General features: G+C 40.5%; 1 protein-coding gene and 1 pseudogene across 7 annotated transcripts in view; one reads left to right on the forward strand and one right to left on the reverse strand.

The window, feature by feature from the left end:
* Positions 1-22,981, reverse strand: part of RABGAP1L (RAB GTPase activating protein 1 like) — an 856,710-nt gene that overhangs the window by 131,368 nt on the left and 702,361 nt on the right. The window lies entirely within an intron of this gene.
* On the forward strand, positions 19,362-20,775 carry LOC115837604 (annotated as a pseudogene).

Genomic DNA, 22,981 nt, shown 5'->3' on the forward strand with positions numbered 1-22,981 from the left:
AGCAGCAGCTAAGTCAGAAACTAAGAACTGACCAACAAACCACTTCACTTCAAAGATGTCAACTAAGTTTCCATCAGAGGTAAATGGGGAAGGGGGAGAGAAATAACACATATTTAAAACCTACTGTGCTAGGGAGGAGCCAAAATTTCATTATCTCTTTTAGTTCTTACACAATACTTTGTAGCAGGTTTTATTATCCCAATTTCACAGAAGAGATACTTACTCTAAGAGTTTAAGCAATTTAGGCTGGGTGCGGTGGAAATCATGCCTGTAACCCCAGCACTTTGGCAGGCCAAGGTGGGTGAATCGCCTGAGGTCAGGAGTTCGAGACCAGCCTGGCCAACATGGTGAAAACTCATCTCTACTAAAAATACAAAAAAAATTAGCTGGTCATGGTGGTGGGTGCCTACAATCCTAGCTACTCGGGAGGCTGAGGCTTAACCCCAGGTGGCGGAGGCTGCGGTGAGCTGAGATCATGCCACTGCACTCCAGCCTAGGCGACGGAGCAAGACTCCATCAAAAAAAAAAAGAGTTTAAGCAATTTAAAGTCACACTACTTTGGCTGGGCTCAGTGGCTCATGCCTGTAATCCCAGCACTTTGGGAGGCTGAGATGGGAGGATCACCTGAGATCAGGAGTTTGAGACCAGCCTGGACAACATTGTGAAACCTCATCTCTACTAAAAATATAAAAATTAGCCTGGTGGCATGCACCTGTAATCCCAGCTACTTGGGAGGCTAAGGGAGGAGAATTGCTTGAACTCAGGAGGTGGAGGTTGCAGTGAGCTGAGATCATGTCACTGCACTCCAGCCTGGGCGACAGAGCAAGACTCTGTCTCAAATAAATAAATAAGTCACACTACTACTAAATGAGAGTTATGATTAAACCCAAACGTGATTACAAAGGCTCAGGTTTTTTCCCATCTACATCAGGTTTGTCACAAATGAAAGCAAGAGAAAAGACAGGAGATTCAATTCACTTTTGAATAGCCCATTTGGAAATCCTGAAATAGAAGTTTTAAAATTTCTAATGGTAGACTCTATATTTCTCTTATCTTAGTATTTTGCTCTTAATGTTGTATCCCTATATAATGAAAATATGGGCTGAAAACTTATATTGCATCCAACAGTATCTATCCATCTTTTTTTTTTTTTTTTTTTTGGCGTGATCTTGGCCCACTGCAACCTCCACCTCCCAGGTTCAAGCATTTCTCCTGCCTCAGCTTCCCAAGCAGCTGGGACTATAGGCGCACACCACCACACCCAGCTAATTTGTGTATATTTAGTAAAGACAAGGTTTCACCATGTTGGCCAGGCTGATCTCAAACTCCTGACCTCGTGATCCGGCCACTTCAGCCTCCCAACATGCTGGGATTACCGGCGTGAGCCACCGTGGCCGGCTATCTATCATTTTTGAGACAGGGTTTCTTTCTGTTGCCCAGGCTGGATTGCAGTGATGCATTTACAGCTCACTGCAGCCTCAACCTCCTGGGCTCAAGTGATCCTCCCACCTCAGCCTCCACAGTAATTGGGACTACAAGTGCCACCACTCCCAGCTAATTTTTAAATTAAAAAAAATATATATATTTTTTGAGACAGGGTCTCACTATTGTCCAGGGTGGAGTGCAGTGGCACGATCACAGCTCACTGTGGCCTCGACCTTCCAGGCTCAGGTAATCCTTCTCCCTCAGTCTCCCAAGTAGCTGGAACTACAGGCATGCACTACCAAGCCTGGCTAATTTTTTATATTTTTAGTAGAGAAGGAGTTTCACCATGTTGCCCAGGCTGGTCTCGAATTCATGAACTCAAGCCATTCACCCACCTCAGCTTCCCAAAGTGCTGGGATTACAGGTGTGAGCCACCATGCCTGGCCTGTAGTAGGATTTATTATATAAGGCATTTGCAAATATGAAGAGAAAGAAGACTGAAGGCAATTTATCAATTCCTCCTCAAGTTACTGATGAATGCAATACACATTAACAGACTGCTATAATAGAAAATATACCATGTGAATTGAGGCGACATTCTTGTCAGTGATGGCTTCCATGATGTTAAAAATTGGCTTTATGTATGCTTTAAGAGCAATAGTAAATTGCTTAATGGTCTAAAATAAAATAATAAAAAGTTTTTCATAATTTTAAAACAGCTGTCATAGTGGTGGCAGTGGCAATGCCCAGAACATTCTAATTTCATTCATTTGAATGACAGTTTATTTTTTACGTTAAATCTAAAATATGTTTTTATATTTCTGTAGATAGATATAGAGGGAAAGATGAGAGAAGGAGAAAAAATAAATGTTATGGTTGAAGTTTAAACTCTTTGAATACTGGCAGGCTGGCATCTCTCTCTCTCCCTCTCTCTCTCTCTCTCTCTCTCCCCCTCTCCCTCTCTCTCTCTCTTCCTCCCTCCTTCCCTCCCTCCCTCCCTCTCCCCTCCTCTCTTTCACTCTCTCTCAAACATACATATCTCTTAAAAATTATTTTTGTCCTAAACTATTTGGCAGATATTGTCTTTGTATCAGATTACTTACTAAGTATGAATCTTTAAACTTCACTCTAGTTATCCCACATTGTTCTCTTTGTAGAGTGGTTGACAATACAAATGAGATATGAACACAGTTGAGATGTGAACATGATACATATAGTCTTACAGATTGCAGTTTATAAATAAGCTCTATATTAGTCAATTGTAGATGAAATGTTCTATTATTTATAATTACTATAGCTACTAATAATCTAATATTGCCTTTTTAAAAAAGTTACAGGTTCTAGCTATGTTGCCCAGGCCAGACTTGAATTCCTGGGCTAAGCAATCTTCTCACGCAGCCTCCCGAGTGGGTGGGACCACAGGCACAAGTTACTGTGCCTGGCAATACTGCTTTAAATACACTTTATTTTATGATAGGGTAATGTCTTACTGAAGATACTCCATTAAAACAAAAAAATCTCTGATATGTATAGATGATAATTAATCATTACACAAAATGATATCTTAGGAGTTCTTGCCTGTGAAAGAAAATATGCTATAAATTTGCCCAAAGCCTCTCTGCAAGATAGAATTCTAATGCAGCCATTTTGTAAAGGAGCTTCATTCTGAGACAAAAGTAACTCTTTGAAAGCACAGTTTCTCTTTAATGTAGACTCGCTTAACACTATTAATATAAGTTGCCTGTGTTCTTTTTTGAGAGGGAGTCTTGTTCTGTCACCCACGCTGGAATGCAGTGGCACCATCGCGGCTCACTGCAACCTCCACCTACTAGGTTCAAATAATCCCCTGCCTCAGCCTCCCAAGTAGCTGGGATTACAGGCGTGTGCCATCATGCCCAAGTATGTGTTCTTTTTACTGCTAATATTTTTGTGCAAGTGGCAAGTGGTCTTCTTTTATTTATTTATTTTATTTTTTTGAGACGGGGTCTCACTCTGTCACCCAGGCTGGAGTGCAGTGGTGCGATCTCTTGGCTTACTGCAGCCTCAAACTTCCCAGGCTCCGGTGATCCTCCCACCTTAGCCTCCCAAGTAGCTGGGACCACAGGTGTGTGCCACCACATCCAGCTAATTTTTGTATGTTTTGTAGAGACAGGGTTTGGCAATGTTGTCCGGGCTGGTCTCAAACCCTTGAGCTCTGGTGATCCTCTCCCCAGGCTTCCCAAAATGCTGAGATTACGGGAGTGAGCCACCACACTAGCCTGATGCAAATGGTCTTTAATGTCTCAATACCACAGAATGCAAAGGGCGCAGTAAGCAAATTTGCTGGTATTTTGTTTTTACTTCAGGGCAGTTGAACAGAAACACAGTTGATATGGTTTGGCTGTGTCCCCACCCAAAGTCTCATATTGAATTGTAATCAAAATTGTAATTCCCATGTGTTGGGGGAGGGACCTCATGGGAGGTGATCAGATCATGGGGGTGGTTCCCCCAAGCTGTTCTCATGATAGTGAGTGAATTCTCATGAGATCTGATGGTTTTAGAAGGGGCTTTTCCCCATTTTGCTCGCATTCTTCTCCTTCCTGCCACCATGTGAAGAAGAACATGTTTGCTTCCCCTTCTGCAATAATTGTAAGTTTCCTGAGGCCTCCCCAGCCATGCTGAACTGTGAGTCAATTAAACATCTTTCCTTTATAAATTAACCAGTCGCTGGTATGTCTTTATTAGCAGCGTGAGAATGAACTAATATAAGAGTGAAGAAAACAGGTCTGAGATTTGGATAATAATACAGCTTTATATGTCATAATGGGGAGACTTAACCTCAGACAAGTAAACACACCAAGGCTAAATTAAGTATGACACGACATTGCAAAATGACAGCACCACTCATACCCTCAAACCTTAGAAAACCCTTAGCTCAGATGACGCTTCTGAGATACTTCTGCATCAAACAACCAAAAGTAAAACCATCACATATAAGTAATAGCAATGACTTCAATTTAATTTCTAAATTCCTTCTCCTAAAACCTTAATATATTTCCTCTAAAATAATTAGCTTACCATTAAAAAGAAATATGATAGAATTCTGTATCCAGTGAATTAGAAAACTTTTTTTTTTTTTTTCTGTGACAGAGTCTTGCTCTGTTGCCAAGGCTGGAGTGCAGTGGCATGATCTTGGCTCACTGCAAACTCCACCTCCTGGGTTCAAGCAATTCTCCTGCTTCAGCCTCCCAAGTAGCTGGGATTATAGGCACACACCACCACTCCCAGCTAATTTTTGTATTCTTAGTAGAGACAGGGTTTCACCATGTTGGCCAGGCTGGTCTCAAACTCTTGACCTCGTGATCTGCCTGCCTTGGCCTCCTAAAGTGCTGGGATTACAGGTGTGAGCCACCATGCCTGGCCAGAAAACATTTCTTTTTTTTTTTTTTTTTTTTTTTTTTAAGACAGAGTCTCGCTTTGTCACCCAGACTGGAGTGCAGTGGCACGATCTTGGCTCACTGTAAGCTCCGCCTCCCGGGTTCACACCATTCTCCTGCCTCAGCCTCCCAAGTAGCTGGGACTACAGGTGCTTGCCACCATGCCCGGCTAAATTTTTGTCTTTTTAGTAGAGACGGGGTTTCACCATATTAGCCAGGATGGTGCCAATCTCCTGAACTCATGATCTGCCCGCCTCGGCCTCCAAAGGTGCTGGGATTACAGGCATGAGCCACCACACCCAGCCCAGAAAACATTTCTTAACTCAGCAAATATCATTGATAGGGTATTCTGTTAGAAAAGATTAACTAAAGTAAATGACAAATACAGCAATGCTACTAAGAGGTTGAAGGGAGAAAAAAGAAGTTCCCGTTAAATACACTGTTTTTCTTTCTTTCTTTCTTTCTTTTTTTTTTTTTTTTTTTTGCTACAAACAACTCGTGTACAAATTAATTATAAAAATGCAGGCCAGGCACAGTGGCTCACCCCTGTAATCCCAGCACTGTGGGATGCCGAGGTGGGTGGATCATTTAAGGTCAGGAGTTCGAGATCAGCCTGGCCAAGATGGTGAAACCCCATCTCTACTAAAAACACAAAAATTTGCCAGGCATGGTAGGTGCACCTGTAGTCCCAGCTACTTGGGAGGCTGAGGCAGGAGAATCACTTGAACCCGGGTGGCAGAGGTTGCAGTGAGCCGAGATCAAGCTACTGCACTCCAACCTGGGCAACACAGCAAGACCCCATTTAAAATTAAAAAAAAAAGAATTAATCATAAAAATGCAGAAATCCGAAGAAATGCCAAAGTGAAACAACTTCCTCTTGGATTTGATGGTTAATACACAAATATATAAATTTAAAATAAGTAAATCCTCCAAGCCTTTACTAGATACCTAGGTCTATAAGTTATTTAGGCAGCTGCTAAGCAACATCCTCTTCCGTAGGGCTAAAGTGCATGAAATTAGCAGGTTTTCAGGAAAAGATAAATTGAATAAAAAATTAGGGAACAGCCAAAGGAAAAAGCATTAACTTGCTAATTAGGCTGTAAGAGAGGTTTAGTAAGATTTTTAGCAATAGTTTTTATGCATTTCATTTTCTACTAGCACCAAATGAGATGGTACTTTAACATATTAATATTTTAATTCATAAAATTAAAATTAATATTTTATTAATTTTAATTTTATGAATTAAAATATTAATTTTAATTCATCATAATTAATAAAATATTAATTTTAATTCATAAAAATCACTGTTATGAAACAGTGATCATTATATCCACTTCTACACTTAAAAACTTAATTATATAATTAAGGTATTGGATCAGGATAACTGGGGTATCCTGATCCAATGCCCCAATTACTACTACTAACAATGATCTCCATAGATCCCTTTCTCTAACAGTACTGTTTTTCAAATCACCAGTTTCAGGGTATGTCACACCCCTGGGTTTGTGCTTAAAAAAATTTTGTTGTAACATGAAATCAGTAAAGATACAGCTTCATGATGCTGCTTAGAAACTACTAGATCTCTCTTTGACAAGGGCACCGAGGAGAATACACAATGGGGAGAGGACAGTCTCTCCAATAAATGGTGCCGGAAAAACTGGATCTCCACATGCAAGAGAATGAAACCGGACCCTTATCTTATACCATAACAAACATTAACGTGAAATATTTAAAGACTTAAATTTAAGACCTGAAATCACAAAACTCCTAGAAGAAAACTTAAGGGAAAAACTCCTTTACACTCATTTTGGCAATGATTTTTTGACACAAGCACAGGCAATAAAAGCAAAAATAAACATGTGGGACTACATCAAACTAAAAAGCTCTGCACAGCAAAGGAAATAGTCAACAAAATGAAAATGCAACTTAGAAAATGGAAGACAATATTTCCAAACTATATATCTCATGAGGGATTAATATCCAAAATATTTAAAGAATTCATATAACTCAACAGCAAAACACCAAATAACCCAGTTTAAAAATGGCCAAAGGATCTGAATAGATATTTTCCCAAAGAAGTCATAAATATAGCCAGCAAGTATATGAAAAGGTACTCAACATCATTAATCATTAGAGAAATACAAATCAAAACCATGAAATATTACCTCATACCTGTTAGGATGGCCATTATTTAAAAAAAAAAAAAAGATAACAATTGTTAGCGAGGATATGGAGAAAAGAGAACCTTTATACACTTTTGGTGGAAATGTAAATTGGCCCAGCTACTATGAAGAATAGTACAGAGGATCTTCAAATATAAAAAATGGAACTACCACAGCAATCCAACTTCTGGGTATGTAACCAAAGGTAATGAAATCAGCATAGTATCTCGAAGAGATATTTGCACTCCTACATTCGCTGCAGAATTATTCATAATGACCAAGATATAGAAATATCCTAAGCATCTGTTGATGGATGAATGGATACAAAAAAGGTGGTATATATATTTATATTTATAGATATACATAATAGAATATTATTCAGTCATAAAAAAGAAGGAAATCCTGCCCTTCATGACAACATGGATGAAGCTGGAAGACATTATGCTAAGTGAAATAAGCCAGACACAGAAAGACCAATATTATATGACTTCAGTTACAGATGGAATCTAAAAATGTCAAACTCACAGAAGCAGAGAGTAGAATGGTGCTTGCTCCTTGTCGAGGGATAAGACAGATGGAGAGATGTTGCTCAAAGGGCCCAAATTTCAGTTATAAGATGATAAAGTTCTGAGGATCTAATGTACAGTATGGTGACTACAAGTTAATGATACTCTACTGTATACTGAAGTTTGGTAAGGGAGATGTAGATTTGCTAGATCATAAGTGTTCCCACTGAGAGGTGACAGTGTGCTGGCAGTCCTCACAGCCCTTGCTTGCTCTCGGCGCCTCCTCTGCCTGGGCTCCCACTTTGGCAACACTTGAGGAGCCCTTCAGCCCACCACTGCACTGTGGGAGCCCCTTTCTGGGCTGGCCAAGGCGGGAGCTGGCTCCCTCAGCTTGCAGGGAGATGTGGAGGGAGAGGCACGAGCGGGAACCGGTGCTTGCGGGCCAGCTGGAGTTCCGGGTGGGCGTGGGCTTGGCGGGCCCCTCACTCAGAGCAGCCGGCAGGCCCTGCTGGCCCCAGGTAATGAGGGGCTTACCACCCAGGCCAGCGGCTGCGGAGGGTGTACTGGGTCCCCAGCAGTGCCAGCCCACCGGCGCTGCGCTCGATTTCTCACTGGGCCTTAGCTGCCTTCCCACAGGGCAGGGCTCGGGACCTGCAGCCCACCATGCCTGAGCCTCCCACCCGCTCCATGGGCTCCTGTGCGGCCCGAGCCTCCCCGACGAGCGCCACCCCCTGCTCCACGGCGCCCAGTCCCATCGACCACCCAAGGGCTGAGGAGTGGGTGCGCATGGCGCGGGACTGGCAGGCAGCTCCACCTGCAGCCCCGGTGCAGGATCCACTAGGTGAGGCCAGCTGGGCTCCTGAGTCTGGTGGAGATGTGGAGAACCTTTATGTCTAGCTCAGGTATTGTAAATACACCAATCGGCACCCTGTGTCTAGCTTAGGGTTTGTGAGTGCACCAATGGACACTCTGTATCTAGCTGCTCTGGTGGGGCCTTGGAGAACCTTTGGGTCGATACCCTGTATCTAACTGATCTGATGGGGATGTGGAGAACTTTTATGTCTAGCTCAGGGATGGTAAACGCACCAATCAGCGCCCTGTCAGAACAGACCACTGGGCTCTACCAATCAGCAGGAGGTGGGTGGGGCCAGATAAGAGAATAAAAGCAGGCTGCCCGAGCCAACAGCGGCAACCTGCTCGGGTCCCCTTCCACACTGTGGAAGCTTTGTTCTTTTGCTCTTTGCAATAAATCTTGCTACTGCTCACTCTTTGGGTCCACACTGCTTTTATGAGCTGTAACACTCACCACGAAGGTCTGCAGCTTCACTCCTGAAGCCAGCGAGACCACAAGCCCACCGGGAGGAATGAACAACTCCAGACGTGCCGCCTGAAGAGCTGTAACACTCACTGCGAAGGTCTGCAGCTTCACTCCTGAGCCAGCGAGACCACTAACCCACTAGAAGGAAGAAACTCGGAACACATCTGAAAATCAGAAGGAACAAACCCTGGACACGCCGCCTTTAGAACTGTAACACTCACCGCGAGGGTCCGCGGCTTCATTCTTGAAGTCAGTGAGACCAAGAACCCACCAATTCCGGACACACCACCACACACATACACACACACACACACGTTAACTATATGGGGTATTGGATGTGTTAATTAGCTTGACTGTGGTAATTATTTCACAATGTATGCATATATCAAATCATCACGTTATATACCTTAAATATAAATAATTTTTATTTGTCAATTATATCTCAATAAGGTTGGGAAGGAAGGAAACTATTAGATCCCTAAAAACTTTGTTCTTTACTATCAGCATTTTGGAATAACTTTTTTTTTTTTTTTTTTTTTTGCAGATCTTACTATATCAATTCAATAAGTAAAGAAGAATGTTGTTTAAACTACTGGGTATAACAATGGAAACTCATTAAAAAGGAAATAGGCAAATAACTGAAGGGAAAATTACTGTGGAATTTCAAATGTTGTGAAGGAGATAGAAAGTGGAATATACAGTTTTATTATTTTGAGGACTCAAGGGAAAATTCCCCACCCTACCTCTCTCTACTTGTCCTTTACTTCATTTTTAAAAAATCATTTGATTTTTTATTTTTTTTGAGACAGGGTCTTGCTCTGTTATCCAGATTGGAGTCAGCTCACTGCAACCTCAACTTATCTTGCCTCAGTCTCCCAAGTACCTGGGACAGTAGGTGTATACCACTGGGCATGGCTAAGATTTACATACATAAAATATCCTTCCACCTCCGTCTCCCTAGTCATTTTTTAATATTGTGTTGCAAGTTGTGTAAATGGTGCCAGGATACAATTTCTAATCCCCTTATTCACTAAATCATTTCTTTCCTGATTTTCGTAAAGTCCACATTGAGCAAACCTTGATGCAAAAGCTAGTGAGGGCCATAAAAAAACCACATAAAGAACCTACATTTGTGATGAATTTTGTCATGAAGGAGGTGCCTTGTGTCTGGATTGTGATCATGTAATCATGCCTCCTCGTATTAATCCTGCAACCAATATACCATGTGAGCTTAGATAGTGAGGCTCTTACTTTATTTGGAAAAAAAAAAAAAAGCACTAGACTAAATGATTGGTCAAGTCTACTGAAGTTTAACAGTCCATGACATCATTTTAAAGCATACTGCTATATAAAAATTGTTATTTTTAGTTTTCTTTTTCTTTTTTAACTTTTAAGTTCAGGGGTACATGTGTAGGATGTGCAGGTTTGTAACACAGGCAAACGTGTGTCATGGGGCTTTTTGCACAGATTATTTCATCACCCAGGTATTAAGCTTAGTATCCATTAGTTATTTTTCCTGATCCTACCCTCTGCCCTCTGGTAGTCCCCAGCGTGTGTTGTTCCCCTCTATGTGACCATCATTTAGCACCCACTTGTAAGTTAGAACACACAGTATTCGGTGTTAGTTTGCTAAGGATAATGGCCTCCAGCTCCATCCATGTCCCTGCAAAGGACATGATCTCATTCTTTTTTATGGTTGTATAGCATTCCATGGTATATATGTACCACATTTTCTTTCTTTCTTTTCTTTTCCTTTTTTTTTTTTTTTTGAGACAGAGTCTCGCTCTGTCTCCCAGGCTGGAGTGCAGTAGCGCAGTCTTGGCTCACTGCAACCTTCACCTCCTGGGTTCAGGCCATTCTCCTGCCTCAGCCTCCCAACTAGCTGGGACTACAGGCACCCGCCACCACGCTCAGCTAATTTTTTTTGTATTTTTAGTTGAGATGGGGTTTCACCGTGTTAGGCAGGATGGTCTCGATCTCCTGACCTCATGATCCGCCCGTCTCGGCCTCCCAAAGTGCTGGGATTACAGGCGTGAGCCACCGCGCTTGGCCTCACATTTTCTTTAAACAGTCTATCACTGATGGGCATTTAAGTTGACTCTATGTCTTTGCTATTGTGAATAGTGTTGCAATGAATATACGCATGCATGTGTCTTTATAACAGAATGATTTATATTCCTTTTGGTATATACCCAGTAAAGGGATTGCTGGGTCAAATGGTATTTCTGTCATTAGGTCTTTGAGGAATCGCCACACTGTCTTTTCCACAATGGTTGAACTAATTTACACTCCCATCAACAGTGTAAAAGTATTCCTTTTTCTCAACAACCTCACCAGCATCTGTTATTTTTTGACTTTTTAATAATAACCATAATTGTTATTTTTCAAAGATTCTTTGATCTTTAAACCTGCTCAGATGAGACATTTATTACCAGATAGTAGGATCTTTTGCTTTCTTTTTTGTTTTCCTGTAGTAATAATAAGTGTCTCAGGCCAGACTTAAGAATCTATTGTGAAGGTCTAATAGTCTAGGTAAGGATAAAAGGCCAAGAGTCAGCAAGCAGTTGGTAATGGTACACATGGCTGAACTATGACATTATAATGACCTTCATTTTATTTTCACAACCTCTAGAATTAAATACAAGAAGACTCTCCAAATCATAGAACTCAGCTGAGTCACAGAGTCACATACGGAAGAGTTTTTCAATCTTGGCACTATTAGTATTTTGGAATGGGTGATTTTTGTTGTGGGGAGCTATCCTATGCATTTAAAGATGCTTTGCACAATCATTGGCCTCTACACACCAGATACCAGTAGGATCTCACAACCCAAGGTTGTGGCAACCAAAATTTCTTCCAGACATTGCTAAATGTCCCCTCAGGGCAAAATCACTCTCTGTTGAGGACCATGGATATACAGTATATTAAAATTACCAGTCTAGTGTGTGGCTTATGCCTGTAATTCCAATACTTTGAGAGGCCAAGGGCAGGAGGATCACTTGAGCCCAGGAGTTCAAGACCAGCATAAGTAACATAGTGAGACCCCATCTCTACAAAAAAGTTATAAAAAATTAGCCAGGCATGGTGGCACATGCCTGTAATCCCAACTACTTGGGAGGCTGAGGTAGGAGGATCATTTGAGCCTGGGAGGTCGAGACTGCAATGAGTGCCACTACATCCCAGCCTGGGTGACAAAGTGAGACCCTGCCTAAAAATAAACAATAAAATAATTAAACAATAAAACAATAAAATTAAAACAATAAAATAAAATACCATTATAGAGAGGAGTTATTTTTCACCCCAAATTAACTTTTAACTATTAGACTCTTAAAAATATTTTTTATGATTTCAGACCAATCTGATATTGTTTCTGACCCTACTGAAAATTGTCAGTAAATGAGTCACTGAATTAGTATCCGTGAAAAACTTTCTTTCATTTTGAGAAGGTTCTTGCTCTCATAGATTACAACAAGAATACACACACTCTTAAAATTAGGAAATCACAAATCAGTTACTGACAAGTCAGCTGTGGGTGTCTCATTGTTATCAATATTATCAATACATATCATTATTAATTATATGTTGGTACAGATATTATTGAAATTCATCAATCAGTTCTATATAGCAGTATCTGTGAATTTCAGAGATAGGAGGGTTATAAAGGGTTTTCAGATTCTTATGTATTCCAATCCATGGTTTATTGATGAATTTATCATCAAAAAGATGATAACTATATTTACTCATAAATATAAGATACAATGACTTCACAGAGTATTGGAATTGGCTTTAGAGATTATTATCTACTGCCTGATTTACAAATGGGGAAATGAAAGCCTAAGTCTGAGACAAATGAAAAAGCAAAAATAAATTTCATTTTTAAAAATGAGGAAAATAGGAAATGGAGAGCATAGCAACAGAAGGAAGCAGATACAAAGTCAAGAGAGAAAAATGTCTCTAATAGTGTGTGCAGGGTGTGACAAACCAAAGCATCATAAATGGCGGCTTTCAGGCCCTGGGACTCATATAGAACAAGAACAAGGCAGGTGCTGGGTATAATTTTACAGCTCTGAACAAAGTCAGTACTTCCTATCAAGGGAAGTTGTCTCTGGTGCAGTCCTGTAAAAGCAGATGACAGTGGGCAGACAGAATTTCCCTGGGGCAGTGGTAGAATTTGCTATTTTATACCACTTGATTTAACTTGAGATGTTGTTGTTTGGTTGGGTGGGAAGAAGGGTGTACTGAGCACATTTTACACTTTTAAATTTTGAAAGTTTTTTTCATGTGTTTATCCTGGGGCTTTTAAACCCAAAGGTCTAACTTTTTTTTTTTTGGAGACGGAGTCTTGCTCTGTCTCCCAAACTGGAATGCAGTGGGGGTGATCTCGACTCACTGCAACCTCCGCCTCCCGGGTTCAAGTGATTCTCCTGCTTCAGCCTCCTGACTAGCTGGGATTATAGGTGCGCATCAGCACGCCCGGCTAATTTTCGTATTTTTAGTACAGATGGGGTTTCTCCATGTTGGCCAGTCTGGTTTCAAACTCCTGACCTCAGGTGATCTGCTCACCTCAGCCTCCCAAAGTGCTGGGATTACAGGTGTGAGCCACTGCACCCGGCCTCAAAGGTCTAGCTTTTAATGTAAAATACATAAAATAGAAAAGTAAAAGGTATGTCCAGTAAAACAGTGGTTGACCTTTGGATGCTTCTGTTCAAGTTTAAGTTGTATTTTAAAACCATCTAGGTATTCCAAAGTATAATTGGCTAGTCTAATCTGAGAGCATTTGTATGGGGCTAGAAGTATATATTTTAAAAATATGAGCACAAGTTGTCTTTCTTTCTTTTCTTTTTTCTTTTTTTGAGAGGGAGTCTTGCTCTGTCACCCAGGCTGGAGTGCAGTGGCATGATCTTGGTTCACTGCAACCTCCGCCTCCTGGTTTCAAGAAATTCTCTGCCTCAGCCTCCCGAGTAGCTGGGGTTACAGGCGCCTGCCACCATGCCTGGCTAATTTTTTGTAGTTTTAGTAGAGATGGGGTTTCACCATCTTGGCCAGGCTGGTCTTGAACTCCTGACCTTGTGATCCACTTGCCTTGGCCTCCCAAAGTGCTGGGATCACAGGCGTGAGCCACTGCGCCCAGCTTGTCTTTCCATTTTAACTGGCCAACTGAAAAAGCTACGCTCTGCCAGTACAAACAAAAATAAGTCATTGCATGAATACCAAGCCATCATTAAAAATAGACTTAAAGAAACTTCAAATACTAAAAAGTAGTTTATATAACTTTACCTTTTCAAGTGGGACTTCAGTTAAATTCAAGAGAACACACAAGTTGCTAAGTGCTTCCTATGTACAAAGCAGAGTGCTACACATCTGGGGTAGCAGAATGAAAAACTCAAGAACTCATATTTCTATAAATAGTCTATAGTAACAAACTGAAATTTCTATACATAATGAAAATAAGTGAGTTAATCCCACATTCTCCACACACACAAAAATACCTTTTAATCTAAATCCACTTCAAAATTTCTTTGACTTGAGACTTTCTTTTCAAAAACCTGCTGTAAACAGGCTCTCAAGAACCATGTCTTTGCTTAATAGGGGCAGAAAACGGGGCCCATAGAAGTGGAATGCTTACTTAAGGATCCTATGAAATCACAGGTGGAATTTAGACTTACGTAAGAGCTGGACAGGCCCTCTGGAGTCTTCTAACTTAACTGCTTATGTCAAAGGCCTGGTATCACATAGCTATTCAGTGGCAAAATTAAGATGTGTAGCAGCCCTTCTGACTCTTTTTTTTTTTTGAGACGGAGTCTCGCTCTGTCGCCCAGGCTGGAGTGCAGTGGCGCAATCTCGGCTCACTGCAAGCTCCGCCTCCCGGGTTCACGCCATTCTCCTGCCTCAGCCTCTCCGAGTAGCTGGGACTACAGGCGCCCGCCACCACGCCCGGCTAATTTTTTGTATTTTTAGTAGAGACGGGGTTTCACCATGGTCTCGATCTCCTGACCTCGTGATCCGCCCGCCTCGGCCTCCCAAAGTGCTGGGATTACAAGCGTGAGCCACCGCGCCCGGCTTCCCTTCTGACTCTTAAGCAAAGGCCCTCATGGAAACTAAAACCATGTCTTGCTCTTGGTTTATGTCTAGGATACAGTTATTCCTAGTGTTCCACAGAGCACAACTGAACTCTTGGAGCTAAATAAGGTGGGAAGAAGCTTCCTCCAGTGTCTTTCAGACTGGAGAAGCTCTAAGCTTGAATGGGGCCTTCAGAGTGGTCTACCTGGCTGCCTGGTTCAGACTGGCTATGACCCTCCGGAACAAGGCAGAAAATAGATTGGTCTCTACTACTAGAATATATGACCTATGCTCAATGGTAATTTGACTTCCCACACTTAATATAAAATAAGGTTCCTGACTTTATGTAATTTGTTCTTTATTGAGAATATCATAGGGAAAAATATAACTTGAAAAGGGTTTACATAGGAAAGAAAGAGGGAGCATTAAAAAAGGCATTTATGGGCTGGGTGTGGTGGCTGACTCCTGTAACCCCAGCACTTTGGGAAGGTGAGGCGGGTGGATCACTTGAGGTCAGGAGTTCAAGACCAGCCTGGCCAACATGGCGAAACCCCGTCTCTACTAAAAATACAAAAATTAGCCAGGTGTGGTGGTGCGCACCTGTAATCCCACTTACTCAGGAGGCTGAGGCAAGAGAATCACTTGAATCCTGGAGGCAGAGGTTACAGTGAGCCAAGATCGCTGCGCTCCAGCCTGGGTGACAGAGTGAGACAACGTCTCAAAAAAAAAAAAAAGCATTTATATTGAGTCTACTGCAGTTATAATTTAAAAAGTAAAAGTTTTTTTTTTCAAATTCACTGGTGGAATCTATAAATCTGTCACTCATTTCCTGCTTGCTTAGGCCCTTAAGGGTCTAACTCATTTCCTGAGCTGAAACTAGGTAATGGAAAATACTTAGAATAATAATCATCCAGTGAGATGGGCATTTGGCATCTATGAACCCAAAATATATTCTTGCTCGTAATTCCCTTCAGTAATTTATATGGTTTCTAAAGGAATAATCTCACTTTTACAATGAAAGGTCTTCGCTTAATAAAACATAGTAAGGCATTTCCCCTAGTGTTTTATGAATAAGGGCATGCCTCTGTGACATTCTCTAGCCTCAACACCTATGTAATATAAAGCCTGGAAGTGTATTACCTGCTTTCCTGCCAAACAATTCATTTATGAAGTCAATGAACAAAAAATAAAAACAAAAACATGAAGTCAATATTATTACTGTGACAAATCTGAGATTTTTATATTTAAGTGATAGAAATCTGTTATTTAAGCTTATTATACCACCTATTTGCAGTACTGTCCCGAAGCTGCAGAGGCCCAAATTAGTTAAGGCAAACTACAGTGTGCTGATGCTGGATGTACTATGGGCAGCCTGCAATCTGACATTCATTATACTTCTCAAAGTCTCATTCCCACCAATTTCTTTATCTCTGTGGACCGTACATCATTATTGACCATAAGCATTCCTCTGTCACATCTGTTGTAAGATGGAGGGTTCAAACTGTATTTAGCCTAGGAGAAGCATTATTCAGAAGATAAACACGCCAGAGGAAAACCCCAAATGCAGAGAGAGCCAAACATGACTTTGAGGTGATCTGTACCATACCCCCCTTTCCTTTAGCAAAGCTCATCAAGAGTTATCTTAGAAAATAGTCTACCAGAGTCAGGTTTGGGCTTTGGAACAAAGCTAGCCTTTTTGTTTTTTGTTTTTTTTTTTTGAGACAGAGTGGAGTCTCGCTCTGTCACCCAGGCTGGAGTGCAGTGGCGTCATCTCGGCTCACAGCAACCTCCGCCTCCCAGGTTCAAGCAATTCTCCTGTCTCAGCCTCCTGAGTAGCTGGGACTACAGGTGCGTGCCACCATGCCTGGCTAATTTTTTGTATTTTTAGTAGAGACAGGGTTTCACCGTGTTAGCCAGGATAGTCTTGATCTCCCGACCTCGTCATCCGCCCGCCTCAGCCTCCCAAAGTGCTGGGATTACAGGCGTGAGCCACTGCAACCAGCCCAAAGCTAGCCTTTGAAATGAGACCTAGGTTTTCAAGGAACTCACCTCACACAACTCACTTGTGAGTTATATATAACTCTGAAACCTAAGCTCAGAAATTTCAATTTCTTTTAAAGTAGTATCTGTAAAATATGGTTTATACAGAAAATAAAGCTCAGTATAATATATAATTTGACTAGATGATGTCAATCATGTTTTACTGGATGTTAAAAAAAAACAACAACCCAGCCTCCTTTCTTTCAAGTGGCATTCTTATCATATTATGCAAATTATTACCTTTTTATAATTGAGACACCAATCAGTGATAAAGCTATTTTATGTGTTTTGGCACAAAGCATTAATATAATTTTTGCTACTCTAAATGCCTCAATCCACAACAGAATCAGCAATAATACAGTTTCATTCCTTTTAGAAACATTAAAAACAAAACAAAGCAAAACATTTAATTTCATTTCCTAAAGATAAATAACCAACTTCTGCTAAAAATGATCAATATTATCTTTAAAGAAACTTGACTATCCTAACAATATAGAAACATTTTTCTACTAGTGACATGCCTTTACAGTCATTAAAATCAGTTGTTTAAATTTTTCTTCATGGGTTCTGCTTTTTTTTTGTTTTTATTTTTTTTTGAGACCAGCTGTTGTTCTGTCACCCAGGCTGGAGTGCAATGGCATGATCTCAGCTCACTGCAGCCTCTGTTTCCTGAGTTCAAGTGATTCTCTTGCCTCAGCCTCCCGAGTAGCTGGGATTACAGGCCCACGCCAACACGCCCAGCTAATTTTTTTGTATTTTTAGTAGCGATGGGGTTTCACTATGTTGGCCAGGCTGGTCTCGAACTCCTGGCCTCAAGTGATCAGCCCGCCTCAGCCTCCCAAATTGCTGGGATTACAGGTGTGAGCCACCATGCCTAGCCGGGTTCCATTTTTATCACAGATAAATCTTTTTATAATACACTGTACATAAGGCAGAAGCATTCCTTGAGCTCAGCAGGCTTACAAGTCCCTGAAGTCATCTAAGAAAGAAAAAACTGGACCATGTAACTTACTGGCAAAAAGAAAAAGCATCAAAACTCAGTAACAGAGAGTCACAGTCTTATTGCACTTGATGATGGGTGCTATGGACTCCTGATGCTGACTTGCAGCATTTCTGTTGTGTGCTTTTCTACTCAGAATGTGAAGTGATGGGAATCACAGAAACAATTCCCCACACTCTTGAATCCTCTGACACTCTTCAGAGACCTTAACCAATATGTTTCTTCTCTGTGGTTCTCAAAGTTACTTTTTCCAGGTAAAAGTTTACAAAAGTACAATCAATTAAATAAAAAGTAAATAACAGCTTTCCACACCATTAAATTAAAAGAATTAATTGAAAGGTAAGTTCTAGTGTACAGCAACTTAAAAGGTAAACTACCTTTATTCAGTCTTGGATAAAATTGCCAATGGAACAAAATTGGGTTAATTTAAGTGAAACTCTAGAAAAACTAAAGTAGTCAAAGAATTCCAGTGTTACTTGATTGCACTATCATATCAGAAATTTCTCTCATGACCATTTAAATCCAGGTCACATAAACCCAGGAATTTTTAGAAAGGTAGGAGTTAATTTCCTAAGACATCCAAAGAAAAGGCCAGGTGTGGTGGCACACATTGTAATCCCAACACTCTGGGAAGCCGAGGTGGGAGGACTGTTAGAGCCCAGGAGTTCAAGACCAGCCTGGGCAATCACAGAGAGACTCTGTCTCTATCAAAAAAAAAAAAAAAAAAAAAAAAGGCTGTGCATGGTGGTGTACGTCTGTAGTCCAAGCTACTCAGGAGACTGAGATGGGAAGATTGCTTGAGCTTGGAAGGTCAAGGTTGCAGTAAGTGGTGACTGTACTCCAGCATGTGCAACAGAGCAAGGCCCTGTCTCAAAAAAACAAACAAAAAAGAAATGGCAACTTCTTCATTGAAAATACAAGATTATTTAAAACAGAAATGCCAAAAAATTGCTTCTAAGACTATAATCTGAAAGAGGGAGACAGAGACAGGTATAAAAAATTCATTCTCTACACAATTGGAGTAAGTAATGAAAAGGGAGCAGAGCATATTCTACTTATGTCACCAGTGGAAACGATGCAGCCTCTGGCTGACACATGACACCATTCCACGGGCTCTGCAGCTGCTTGCTTTGACACTACCCATCACACCCAGACTGGAGGGAATATGGCTCCCATCTCTAAAGCCTCTGAAAGCCCACATGTATTAAAGTTTTAGAACGTAATTTTGCTCTATTAGTTTCTATTCCTATATAACAAATTAAGCAGCTGAAAACAATATCCATTTATTATCTCACATCTCTGTAGGTCAGGAGTCCCAACTGGGCTCTGCTCAGGGTATCACAAAGCTGAAATCAAGAAGCCTGTTGGGCTGGACTCTTATCTGAAGACTGGGGAAGAATCCACTCTCAACCTCTTTCAGGTTTTTGACAGAGCTAGTAGTTCCTTGAGGTTGCAAGGATTTGGCCAGTTCCCTTGCTAGCTGTCAGCTGGGAGCTGCCCTCAGCTCCTCAAAACTACTTGCCTTCTTTCTCAAGTGGTCTCCTCCACTTTCAAAGCAGCTATTGCACATTGAATCCTTCTCATACTTCCAATCTCTTTGACTTTCCCTCCTGCCATTAGCCAAAGAAAGCTCTCTGCTTTCAAGGCTCATATGATTTGATTAGGCCCACTCAGATAATCTAGGCTTAAATTCCCCATTTTAAGGTCAACCGTGCCATATGGCAAAACATAATCACAGAATCAGTAATAGAGCATCATATTCATCATGATTCCAGGAATTATGGTGGGACATCTTTGGGGAAGGGAGGTATTTAAGAAATTATGCCTACTACATTTACTGAAAATTTAAGGTAAACATAATAACAAAAGCCAAATAGTGTTGTCAACTTGTTCAAATGTAAAACAAAGATGTTCTAAATTCCTCATACTTGGATGAGTACCATATGCAAATGGTACAAAATACAAAAGGTATAAAAGATATACAGGAAAAAGCAAGACTTCTTTCTAATAATGTCCTTCAGCCCCAGTTCTGTTCCCTGGGAATAATAACTGTTTACTAGTTTCTCATGTGTCCTTCCAGAGATATCAACATTTATTAAAGCATGTGTATTTGGGAGGACTGGGTTGATTTATTCCTGAAAGGTTTGGTAGAATTCCCCTGCTAAATCACCAAGGCCTCAGTAGAAGAAAGTTATTCTAGGGTACCCCGGAGGTTTCCTGCGCTGGTGTTCCCACGTGTGGCGTGAACTGAGGGCATCATGTTATGAGGAGATGGGGGCTGCGGTGACTCGCAGGATCAGGAATTTCAACCTAGAGAACTGAGCGGAATGGGAAATCAACAAGATGAAGCCCTCTCCCGCTCCCAGACACCCCTCTACCAATAGCCTCCTGCGAGAGCAGATTAGTCTCTATCCAGAAATTAAGGGAGAGATTGCTCATAAAGATGACAAGCTGCTGTCATTTCTAAAAGATATGTATGTTGATTCCAAAGATCCTGTGTCTTCCATGCAGGTAAAAGCTGCTGAAACACGTCAAGAGCCGAAAGAATTCAGACTGCCTTTCGGCCATTACTTTAATATGAGAAATATTAAGATCATTCCCAAAGGCAAAATTTCCATTGTAGAAGCATTGACACTTCTCAATAATCATAAACTTTATCCAGAAACATGAACTGCTGAGAAAATAGCCCAAGAATACCATTTAGAACAGAAAGATGTGAATTCAGAAGTCAAAATCTTCCCTCCTGAAGACAAGAAAACAATACAATCAAAATGAAGAAAATCACAACAATTTCCTATGTGTACTTCTCATCCTGTATATTTTCTCATTTTTCACATATTAAGTTATGTTAATTACCATATGTTTAATGCTAATTGTGAGAGCATACTCTTAATATTTATTGAGCTCCCTGACTTTTCAGGATTGCCATAGAATGTATTTTGTTTTCTTTTAATTTGGCATAGGCATATTTTATATGTACATGTCAGCATGACTAATCAGTACATCTGTACCTTTATTATAAGTAAAAGAGTTAGCATGTTATTTTAGGCACATCATACCAACTTTTAAATTGGTCATATGGTCCCTTGGGAAATATCCTGAATCCCTCATTCAAGTTTTACTTCCAGTTTAGGAGTTTAGTTCATTCTTCATATATGATAGTGAAAGTAAAAGCTTTCCTGACTCTTAAGACTGTGACATTTTCTTGTTAGGGAAAGATACTTGATAGTGAGGTAGACTAACAGTATTTCCCAAATAAAGGCACACAGGAAAAAATTACGAATCAATAGAATCTGATTAAAATTACTACTCCAGGGAATAAGAAGTATCAAGGATTTATTTTATTTTGAATTGGTTTTAAGTATGGAATAATTGTTTTTACAGTTGTAAAAAGTAATTAGTGGTGTTTACAAAATGTTGGGAATTTTTGCTTTGACAAACAAATAGGTAAGTCCCATGGCCTTCAGAGAGGCAGGCAGCAGCAGAAACTTTGGAAAAAGTAACACTTCTCTGGATTTAACATGGAAATAGAAAAATTTAAAGAATAATTAAATAAGAAAACCACGGTAAATGAAATTTAGTGATTATATATAGTTTTGGATGTTAATGCTAGTTGAGAGAAGAGAGAAAAAACATCAAGTAGAAGCAGAGAACAGGATCATTGGAAGGGACCTGAAAAACTGCTGCTTCATCCATTTTAGCAAACTTATGAGCACACCATGTACTAGCACTAGGATCTTGAGTGAGATTGTGTGAGTTTAGCTCTGCCTAATATATTACTATTGTGGGATCTTTGGGAGACTGTGTATCCTCTTTGAGATTGAATTTCTTCTATAAAATGAGCATACTGCTACCTTACTTAAATTTAAGGGTTATCATGAAGATAAATGAAACAGTAAAGGACTACAAAGGGCCAAGCAAATATGAATTATTTATGCAGTGGAGAAACAGGCACCTGGGGAGAATATATGATCTACAGTTCTGTAGTTTATGACCTAACCAGTCTCAGAATTTAGGTTTTCAAATCCTAGTAGTGTGTTTTTTCTGTTGTGCCAAAAAGTAGCACACCTCAGGAGAGGGAAAAGGTGTGAACTGTGGGTATACTGGGGTTATCAGTGCTTCTGAGGGAAGACAGGCATCACTACTTCCCAGAGATGCCCCTGGAAATGATATAGAAGATGCTGAAGAATTCAACATGATGACGGAAGGAGGCATTTGTAGTAATGCTAAGAATAGGAAAATGGACTAAGTGGAAAATTTGTAAGCATGTTTTGAATGTAGATTTGTTATGTGAACAAATTATATACCTAGTTTATTTTTGGTTTAACATAATAATTCTTTTGAGAAAACATGAAATAACTACTCAATATAAAATGCATTTTAAAACTCGTATAAATCAGTCAAAACTTTATTCCTTTTATCATAATGGTCACTATTTGGGTCACTAGTGCTATTTCTGAGCCATCTCCTATTGGTATCTACATTGTGGTTAGGCAGCTGTTATATGGTTTCACATGACAAAATAAAGGACTTCCTATATCAAAAAAAAAAAAAAAAGAAAGAAAGTTATTCGGTGATAATAGTTTAGATTTTCTAGTTATCTAAAGTTAGTACTGATTTTTTCAATTTTCCTAGAAAATCATCCATTTCTTCTAGGTTCTCAAATTAATTTGCACAGGATTCAGCAAAATGTTTTCTTTTTTTTTTTTTTTTTTTTTGAGACGGAGTCTCGCTCTGTCGCCCAGGGTCGCCCAGGCTGGAGTGCAGTGGTGCAATCTCAGCTCACTGCAAGCTCCGCCTCCCGGGTTCACGCCATTCTCCTGCCTCAGCCTCTCCGAGTAGCTGGGACTACAGGCGCCCGCCACCAAGCCCGGCTAATTTTTTGTGTTTTTAGTAGAGACAGGGTTTCACCGCGGTCTCGATCTCCTGACCTCGTGATCCGCCCGCCTCGGCCTCCCAAAGTGCTGGGATTACAAGCGTGAGCCACCGCGCCCAGCCGAGCAAAATATTTTCTTAGGATTCTCTTCTATTTTTATCATTTCCCCATTATTTCT

This window comes from Nomascus leucogenys, chromosome 12 (genome assembly GCF_006542625.1).
Source record: "Nomascus leucogenys isolate Asia chromosome 12, Asia_NLE_v1, whole genome shotgun sequence".
NCBI lineage: Eukaryota > Metazoa > Chordata > Mammalia > Primates > Hylobatidae > Nomascus > Nomascus leucogenys.